Source organism: Neovison vison, chromosome 3 (assembly GCF_020171115.1).
Source record: "Neovison vison isolate M4711 chromosome 3, ASM_NN_V1, whole genome shotgun sequence".
In the NCBI taxonomy this organism is placed as follows: Eukaryota; Metazoa; Chordata; class Mammalia; order Carnivora; family Mustelidae; genus Neogale; species Neogale vison.
Window position 1 is genome coordinate 98,797,111 of NC_058093.1, and position 10,774 is coordinate 98,807,884.

The following is a 10,774-nucleotide window of genomic DNA, read 5'->3' on the forward strand; positions in this document are numbered from 1 at the left end:
CAGTCCAGTGCCATCCGGGGGGAGACAAGTACCTGTGTAGTCATCTCTGTTGCCCCCTTCCTATGTCTTTGCATAGTTGCTACAGGCCAGCGCAGACTAGAAAATGCCTACCACCTGGGCTGCTGCTCCGAATTGCATTCCCTGCACATTGTATGCTCGGAGCACAGGGAAACAGCACTGCCTCAGCTTTCTGGGCTTCTCCCATATCCAAACCATGGGGCATCTGGGTGGTTCAGTCAGTTAAGCATCTGCCTTCGGCTCAGGTCATGATCCCAGGGTCCTGGGATAGAGTCCTGCATCGAGCTCTCTGCTCAGCAGGAAGCCTGTTTCTTCTCCCTCTGCATGCTGCTCCCCCTGCTTGTGCTCTCTCTCTCTCTTTCTCTCTCTGTCACATAAATAAATAAAATCTTTAAAAAAAAAACAAAACCCTTATGAAGAAACAAATACCTCCAGGCCTTGATGTTTTTATTTTAAAATATTCCAAGCAAAGAACAAACTATCTTTTCTTGGGTGGGACTATTTTTCCAGCCCACTTGGGCAGAAACCTTGCAGGTTTCCAGGCCCAGTGATTGTTCAGGGATATCATGATTTTCAACCTTGATGAAAATTTCAGTGATGTCTTTGATAAAGTAGCCTATGAACCAACAGCTCTTGCTATGTAAACCGATGCAAATCGGATCAGGACTGTCATCCTATTCATCTCTGGGCTCTTTTAAGATTACTATATATAGCACAGTGATTAAAACAACAGACTCGGAAGCTAGAATCCTTGGTTTTGCATCTGGGCCCTTCTATGCAGTTCTTCATGTCTTAGTTTCTTCACCTGTAAAATGCAAATAACAATAGCAGTTATCTCCTGAGTTTGCTGTGAGGATTGAAGACATTTACATAAAGAGTGCCTGGCATATGAACCCCTATTTGTACCGGCTCTTGTCAAAGGAACAATATGGAACAGTGGATAAAGGCCTCCATGCCTGGGTTTGCATCTGTTACTCCCTCACTGCGTAACTTTGGGCACTTGTCTTACCTCTGAGCCTCAGGTACCTCATCTGCCAACCTGAGGAAAAATAACAGTACCCACCCGAAAGGGCTGATTGCAGGACCAAGTGGCACAATAAAAGTGAAGCCCTTAGAGCAATGCCAAGTGCACGGAAAATGCCAGACAGGAGTTAACTATCATTAATGTCATGTCCACAGTCCACTAGAGGTTACTGTTCACACTGTGGCTCCCAGGGCCCAGCAAGGTCCTGAGGTACATTCTAAACACACCAGGTTTCACTCTGGTGGGAGCTAGGATTATCTGACTGCCAAGTATATCTTCCTGAATTCCACTCCAATGAAATCAACAGATAACAAGTTCAGCAGATCCTTTCTGGAAAGCACGGTAGAGAATATAAGCAGGAAGACAGTCACTTCTCTGTTCGTGCCAGGGGCATGTAAATTGTTTGCTCTCCTAAAATGGCAAATGCCAGCTTCTGGGTGGTGGCAGTAAGGGCTACAGGTGCTCAAATGTGGTATCTGTCCCCACAGAAGAGACAAGACTCCTCGTCTGAGAATCGGGATGTCCGTATGGCAGGTGGGGAATCCTTGTAACAGCCAGTGATTTCACCTAGCAGAACTCCCTGAAACAGACCATACAACACACAGAATTTACTAGACAACAGGGACCCTGAATGATCCAGGGTCATCTTCACTAAATATGAACTTCGTGTGTTCTGCGGCACGGTGGCAATCCAGTGGCAGAAATAGATCAGCAGACACACAGCCTTAGAAGGCTTTTTCTAGGTGCAAAGTGAAACGGCCACTCTGAGAGGGATTCCAAGTGTGACCCCAGTCACACTGCCCTCCATGTGCGCTGGTGGAGTTGATCAGCCTACTTCACTGGCTTCAGAACAGGCAGCGCCATCATGGCCACGTTCCCCTAAGTGTAGGCTCTGTTGCAAAACCATTCAGTGCATTAAAAAACCAACAAACACATGAAAAACACACCAATTTCCTGAACTGATGCCAGCCACAGATTCCTCAAAAATGTACACAGCCCTTGTCCTCTGAGTGACTCTGCGTAGCGCTGGCCACCCCCGTGCTCCCAGCTGTCAGACCCTATCGTCTCTGCCATTAGTGCTTGCAGCTCATGAGGAAAGTGGTGGTTGGATTCAAATGTACAGAAAGGAACAGCTGCAGGAGGCAGGGCCAGCTTAAGGCAGCTGCCTCAAGCATTTTAGCTAAACTAACCTGTCTGCTGGTTGATGTCTACCTTCCTCCCTCAGCTTACATTATGAATGAAATGTGCATTTGTGGGCCTGGCCAGCCCTGTTATTCTTGGGATGTTGTTTGTTCTGAGTTCCCAGCTTGTGGACACAACCCATCTCAAGCTGGGACCAAAAGGAAAGACTTTATTATTTAATATCTTCCCGTTCTTACATGCATCTTCCCTCCACTGGGGAAGTCTGCTATTTGACAAATATGAGGAAGAACAAACCCTCTCATGATTCCTTCCAACAACTGTCATACAGCAATAAACAAAATTCCCACTGTTGCAAAGGGGAAAGTAAAAATGAATGGAGGACAGAGGACTTTAATCCAAAACTCAAGTAGCAGCTCTTCCCCATCTCTATTTCAGAAAAAAACAATCAAAAAGAATTATATCCTCATCTCTTACCCTTCAAGCAGACTACACGGAGACCCTTGAGAAGGAGAGACCAGGGCTCTGAATGGAAGCAACTAGTGGCTTGGGATTCATGACTATGAACGTTGCATTTGGTCTGGATCCAGCATTCCCTGGCAGATGGAATCAACACTAGGTATTATATGTCCTGCAGAAACTGACACTGTAGGGTTGGCCTCGTCTTTGAGCAGGTGGGCAATAAGCCCAGAGTCAATCTGGTTGTGCTCTGACAGTTTGGTACTCTGTGTTGTCCCTGGTATAGTCCATCATGGGCCACCTCCTTACCACCAGCTCAAGTGTCCTAGAACATGTGGGTTTGTATCAGCTGCAGATAGGCGAGAAGTGTGTCCTCTCTGGTCTGATTTGCCATTGTGGTTTGCTTACGCAGACAGGGACTTGTGTTTCATATACTAAGGAGCCATCAAATCCTAGAGGATAATCAGCAACCAGCAAATGCATGACTCCCAAAAGAGAAAAGAACAAACTCTTTAGTATGACATTTAAGATCTGTTCTAGCCTGCCCTCACCCAACTTTCTAACCTTACAGGTACCATATGTGATAGCTTTTATTTTCTAAAGGTAGCCACCAGCCAGTCCAACATGTGTATGTGTGTGTGTGTGTGTGTGTGTATACATACACACATCCACACACCACTTTAATTATGGTGTGACTACCACTTTACCCCCTGAGAGGTGGGTCTAGGCATCCTTTCCTTGCATCAGAGTAGGGGTTTGTGATCACTTTGATCAATAAAGTAGGGCAGAGTGATGCTATGTGACATCCAAGGCTTGGTCAGCAAGAGGACATAGGTTCCTCCTGACTCATTCTCTTTAAAATACACATCTTGGGGGGGACAAGATGGCGGGGTACTAGGAAGAGGCGTCTTTTCAGCTGGTACCCCAAAGTGAGCTGATTACCTACCAAAGAACTCCGATCACCCATGAAATCAGCCTGAGATCAGAATTATACACGTCTGGATCTCTACAGGGGCAGAAGATGCCAGTGAGCAGGTAAAGCGGAATGGGAACAGCGGACTGATATTGGAAGATAAACAAAAGGGGGAGGGAGCCACCAGAGGCGACAGGTGGGAAAGTAATACCCCAATACGAGCGAGAGTGCCCTGCGTCTGGGGACCAGCATTAACTTGGAGACTGGTTGAAAGCACTGCAAAAAAGCAAAGGATTGCGGGGGGGAAATTGTGGGAATCGGGGCGGCTAGGGACAGGGGCTTAAGTCCCCGGTCCCAGACGGCCTCCCCGGCGCGGAGGCAGAGAGAGTGCGGCGGAGAAACCAGCTCCTGGTCCCTAAACCGCCAGCACGCCCCAGAGCGCGTGGGTTCCGGCTCCTGTGAGGGGATGGGAGCTGCGCCGGTCTGCAGAAGGTGCACTAGCCCTACCACAAAGCTTGAGATGCGCTCGCACATCGCTCCAGCTCTCCTGGGTTTCTAAGGCCCGGGGGCGCTTCTTGACCCACGCCATTGTTTCAAAGTCTAAGCCGCGCACGCGCGAAACTCTTCCCCGGACAGAGGTGCGCAAAAGCCCAGCCTGCGGCTTAAGGACCAGCGCCCCGTTCTCAGGGCCCCAGACGCGCGCCTGACCCACAGCCGCCTCTGAAAAGAGGTGCGCGCAAGCCTGGCACTCCCAGCCCGGGCCGGCGGCAAAATCTCAGTGTGCGATCGCTGCTTGGAACCTCTCTGGCTGTCGGGAGCTCCCAGACAGCCGCCACTGCCTTGGCTTTGGGGACGAGCAAAAGATCCTGCGCCCCCAGGGTCTTCAACTTGGAACCTGCACTGCCAGCGTCCAAGGGGGAATTTATTCAGCTTCTGCACCCAGACTGAGGCTTCTCTCTGAGACGGAGATCAGGAAGTGTTCCAGGGTGCACCTTAACTGCACCAGAGTTGATACATCCAGCTACATCTGTTCAGTCTTCTCCCACCAAAATGACTAGGAGGAGGAATGCCCAACAGAAGAAAAATACAGAGGATGGACCTTCTGCAACAGAGCTAACGGCTATCAACATAGACAATATGTCGGAAAGAGAATTCAGGCTAACAATTATCCAGGCAATAGCTAGGTTGGAGAAAGCCATGGATGACCAAACAGAATTGATTAGGGCCGAACTGAAAGCGACCAGACAGGATGTTCACAATGTTAGGGCGGAGCTTAAAGCTACCAGGGAGGAGGTCCACAATGCTCTCAATGAGTTCCAATCCAATCTAAACTCTCTCAAAGCTAGTGTAACTGAGACAGAAGATAGAATTAGTGATCTGGAAGACAAACAGATAGAGAGAAAGGATCAGGAGGAAGCCTGGAACAAACAGCTTAGATCCCACGAAAGCAGAATCAGGGAAATAAATGATGCCATGAAGCGTTCCAACATCAGAATTATTGGAATTCCTGAAGGGGAGGAGAAAGAAAGAAGTCTAGAAGATATCGTGGAACAAGTCCTTCATGAAAATTTTCCGAATCTCGCGAATGAAACCAGTGTTCATGTACTAGAGGCTGAACGGTCTCCACCCAAGATTATACACTCCAAAAAAACATCACGACACCTGATAGTCAAATTGAGAAATTATAATTATAGGTATAATCTCTTGAAAGCCGCCAGGGCAAAGAGGCTCCTTACTTACAGAGGGAAGCCCATCAGAATAACGTCAGACCTGTCCACAGAGACCTGGCAAGCCAGAAGAGGCTGGCAAGATATATTCAGGGCACTAAATGAGAAGAACATGCAGCCAAGAATACTTTATCGAGCAAGACTGACATTCAAAATGGATGGAGAGATAAAGAGTTTCCAAGACCGGCAAGGCTTAAAAGACTATGCAACCACCAAGCCGATACTGCAGGAAATATTAAGGGGGGTTCTATAAAAGAGGAAAAATCCCAAGAATAGCATTGAACAGAAATATAGAGACAGTCTACAGAAAGAAAGACTTCAAAGGTAACTTGATGTCAATAAAAACGTATCTATCAATAATCACTCTCAATGTGAATGGCCTAAATGCACCCATAAAACAGCACAGGGTTGCAGATTGGATAAAACGACAGGACCCATCCATATGCTGTCTACAAGAGACCCATTTTGAACCTAAAGATACACGCAGACTGAAAGTGAAGGGGTGGAGAAGCATCTTTCATGCCAATGGGACTCAAAAGAAGGCTGGGGTAGCGATTCTCATATCAGATAAATTAGACTTCAAACTAAAGACTGTAGTCAGAGATACAGAAGGACACTACATAATCCTTAAAGGGACTATCCACCAAGATGATCTAACAATTGTAAATATCTATGCTCCCAATATGGGAGCAGCCAATTACTTAAGAAAACTGTTAATCAAGATAAAGAATCATATTGATATGAATACACTAATCGTAGGAGATCTTAACACACCTCTTTCAGAATTAGACAGATCATCGAGCAGAAAATCAATAAAGAAACAAGAGCATTGAATGACACATTGGACCAGATGGACCTCATAGATATATACAGAACATTCCACCCTAAAACAGCAGAATACTCATTCTTCTCAAGTGCACACGGAACCTTCTCCAGAATAGACCACATACTGGGTCACAAATCAGGACTCAACAGATACCAAAGGACTGAGATGATTCCCTGCATATTCTCAGATCACAATGCTTTGAAACTGGAGCTCAATCACAAGGAAAAGTTCCGAAGGAACTCAAACACCTGGAAGCTAAAGACCACCTTGCTTAAGAATGCTTGGATCAACCAGGAGATCAAAGAAGAACTGAAACAATTCATGGAAACCAATGAGAATGAAGACACTTCGGTCCAATACCTATGGGATACAGCAAAGGCGGTCCTAAGGGGAAAATATATAGACATCCAAGCCTTGCTCAAAAAAAATTGAAAAATCCAGAACACACCAGCTGTCTCTACACCTTAAAGAACTGGAGGATCAACAACAAATCAAACCAACTCCACACATAAGAAGGGAAATCATCAAGATTAGAGCTGAGATCAATGAGGGAGAAACCAGAGATACATTAGAACATATCAATGAAACTAGAAGCTGGTTTTTTGAAAGAATCAATAAGATTGATAAGCCACTGGCTACACTAATCCGAAAGAAAAGAGAGAAATCCCAAATTCATAAAATTATGAATGAAAAGGGAGAGATCACAACTAACGCCAAGGAAGTAGAAACAATCATCAGAAGTTATTACGAACAGTTATATGCCAATAAGCTTAGCAACCTAGATGAAATGGATGCATTCCTGGAAAAATATAAACTACCAAAATTGAACCAGGAAGAAATCGACAACCTGAATAGACAGATATCTAATAACGAGATTGAAGCAGTGATCAAAAACCTCCCAAAAAACAAGAGCCCAGTACCTGACGGATTCCCTGGGGAATTCTACCAAACCTTCCAAGAAGAAATAACACCTATTCTCCTGAAGCTGTTTCAAAAAATTGAAGCAGAAGGAAAACTTCCAGACTCTTTCTATGAAGCCAGCGTTACCCTGATCCCCAAACCAGGCAAGGACCCTACCAAAAAGGAGAATTTCAGACCAATATCACTGATGAATATGGATGCTAAGATTCTCAACAAGATCCTAGCCAACAGGATCCAACAGCACTTTAAAAAGATTATCCATCATGATCAGGTGGGATTCATCCCTGGGCTACAAGGATGGTTCAACATTCGCAAATCAATCAATGTGATACAACAAATTAATATGAGAAGAGAGAAGAACCACATGGTCCTCTCAATTGATGCAGAAAAAGCATTTGACAAAATCCAACATCTGTTCCTGATTAAAACGCTTCAAAGTATAGAGATAGAGGGAACATTCCTGAACCTCATCAAATTTATCTATGAAAGACCCACAGCAAATATCATCCTCAATGGGAAAAAGCTTGCAGCCTTCCCACTGAGATCAGGAACAAGACAAGGATGCCCACTTTCACCACTCTTGTTCAACATAGTATTAGAAGTCCTAGCAACAGCAATCAGACAACAGAGAGAAATAAAAGGTATCCAAATTGGTAATGAAGAAGTCAAACTCTCTCTCTTCGCAGATGACATGATTCTTTATATGGAAAACCCAAAAGACTCCACCCCCAAACTACTAGAACTCATACAGCAATTCAGCAGCGTGGCAGGATACAAAGTCAATGTGCAGAAATCAGTGGCTTTCTTATACACTAACAATGAAAATACAGAAAGGGAAATTAGAGAATCGATTCCATTTACTATAGCACCAAGAACCATAAGATACCTGGGAATAAACCTAACTAAAGAGGTAAAGGATCTATACTTGAGGAACTATAGAACACTCATGAAAGAAATTGAAGAAGACACAAAAAGATGGAAGACCATTCCATGCTCTTGGATCGGAAGAATAAACATTGTTAAAATGTCTATACTGCCTAGAGCAATCTATACTTTTAATGCCATTCCGATCAAAATTCCACCGGCATTCTTCAAAGAGCTGGAGCAAATAATCCTAAAATTTGTATGGAATCAGAAGAGACCCTGAATCGCTAAGGAAATGTTGAAAAACAAAAATAAAGCTGGCGGCATCACCTTACCTGATTTCAAGCTTTATTACAAAGCTGTGATCACCAAGACAGCATGGTACTGGCATAAAAACAGACACATAGACCAGTGGAACAGAGTAGAGAGCCCTGATATGGACCCTCAACTCTATGGTCAATTAATCTTTGACAAAACAGGAAAAAATATACAGTGGAAAAAAGACAGTCTCTTCAATAAATGGTGCTGGGAAAACTGGACAGCTATATGCAGAAGAATGAAACTCGACCATTCTCTTACACCGTACACAAAGATCAACTCAAAATGGATAAAAGACCTCAACGTGAGACAGGAATCTATCAGAATCTTAGAGGAGAACATAGGCAGTAATCTCTTTGATATCAGCCACAGCAACTTCTTTCAAGATACGTCTCCAAAGGCAAAGGAAACAAAAGCGAAAATAAACTTCTGGGACTTCATCAAAATCAAAAGCTTCTGCACAGCAAAGGAAACAGTCAAAAAAACAAAGAGGCAACCCACGGAATGGGAGAAGATATTTGCAAATGACAGTACAGACAAAAGGTTGATATCCAGGATCTATAATGAACTCCTCAAACTCAACCCACACGAAACAGACAAACACATCAAAAAATGGGCAGAAGATATGAACAGACACTTCTCCAATCAAGACATACAAATGGCTATCAGACACATGAAAAAATGCTCATCATCATTAGCCCTCAGGGAGATTCAAATTAAAACCACATTGAGATATCACCTTACACCAGTTAGAATGGCCAAAATTAACAAAACAGGAAACAACATGTGTTGGAGAGGATGTGGAGAAAGGGGAACCCTCTTACACTGTTGGTGGGAATGCAAGTTGGTGCAGCCTCTTTGGAGAACAGTGTGGAGATTCCTCAAGAAATTAAAAATAGAGCTTCCCTACGACCCTGCAATTGCACTCCTGGGTATTTACCCCAAAGATACAGATGTCGTGAAAAGAAGGGCCATCTGTACCCCAATGTTTATAGCAGCAATGGCCACAGTCGCCAAACTATGGAAAGAACCAAGATGCCCTTCAACGGATGAATGGATAAGGAAGATGTGGTCCATATACACTATGGAGTATTATGCCTCCATCAGAAAGGATGAATATCCAACTTTTGTAGCAACATGGACTGAACTGGAAGAGATTATGCTGAGTGAAATAAGTCAAGCAGAGAGAGTCAATTATCATATGGTTTCACTCATTTGTAGAGCATAACCAATAGCATGGAGAACAAGGGGCGTTAGAGAGGAGTAGGGAATTTGGGTAAATTGGAAGGGGAGGTGAACCATGAGAGACTATGGACTCTGAAAAACAGTCTGAGGGGTTTGAAGTGGCGGGGGGGGTGGGAGGTTGGGGTACCAGGTGGTGGGTATTATAGAGGGCACGGCTTGCATGGAGCACTGGGTGTGGTGAAAAAATAATGAATACTGTTTTTCTGAAAATAAATAAATTGGAAAAAAAATAAAATACACATCTTGGGGAGCCCTGAGCTACCATGAAGAAATGCAGCTGCTCCAAGGCTGTCACAACAGAAAGACCTCCCAGAGAGACCTCACAGAATTAGAGATGTCCAAGGAGCCCGAGCTACTTCACTCCCCCAAATGTTTGAGTCATCTCAGCCCAACCACCAGTTGAGTGAGTGATCCTCCAAATGATTATTAGCCCCCAGCCTTCAAGCTACTCTCGTTGATGCAAAGTACAACAGAGATAAGCTGACCCTGCTAAGCCTTATTTGAACTTGTATTCATGATTTAAAATATATATATATATATATATATATATATATATATATATATATATGTTTTAAGGCATAAAGTTTGGAGTGGTTTGTTATGCAGCCATCGAAACTGGGATACCCCATATCCCAACACTACTCTAGCAAGAACGGATGGCTAACTGAACCCAAAACCTAGTAAGTACTTAACAGTGAACTCTGATCATCGTCCACAGTGGCTGTAACAGACAGAGATGGGGAAGGAAATGGAGAAGAATCATCTCTATCTATTTCAGGCTTGTTTAGTCTACAAGGATTTCCCAGAAATACTAAAAGGTATGGTTGTTATTAAAGGCTAAAGGAGAAAGAGCTGGAAAGGAATTAACATTATAGATGATGCTAGGTGTTCATGTGCTAGTTCATATACCCATTTCTCTTTCCAACTTTCTAGGTTCTATTGTATCGTTCCCCTACAGAGCCCATGAATGGCTGATGTAGGGTTAGACATTAATTAGTTGAATTCTCCTGACTGGTCCAGCTTTCTTTTCTGTGAGCCATTACAACAAAGTACTTTAACTTCTACCTCCAAGAGGACTTCAGTTTTTTATCTTACAGATGCTGGGAGGTTTTGTTTGGAGGATCCTGATCACTACGATTGTCTGCGAACAAAGCAAGGAACTCATGGGGAGAGCCCACATGGGCTGTGTGAAATTAGTTTCTCCTCATCATCAGAAGTGACACCCTACTGCTCGATGATGATGGATTTTGCGGTCATTAGAAGGGTCAACTGTCAAAGAAAACTGCCTTTCTATAAGGAGCCTCAGCTCAGCATGTACA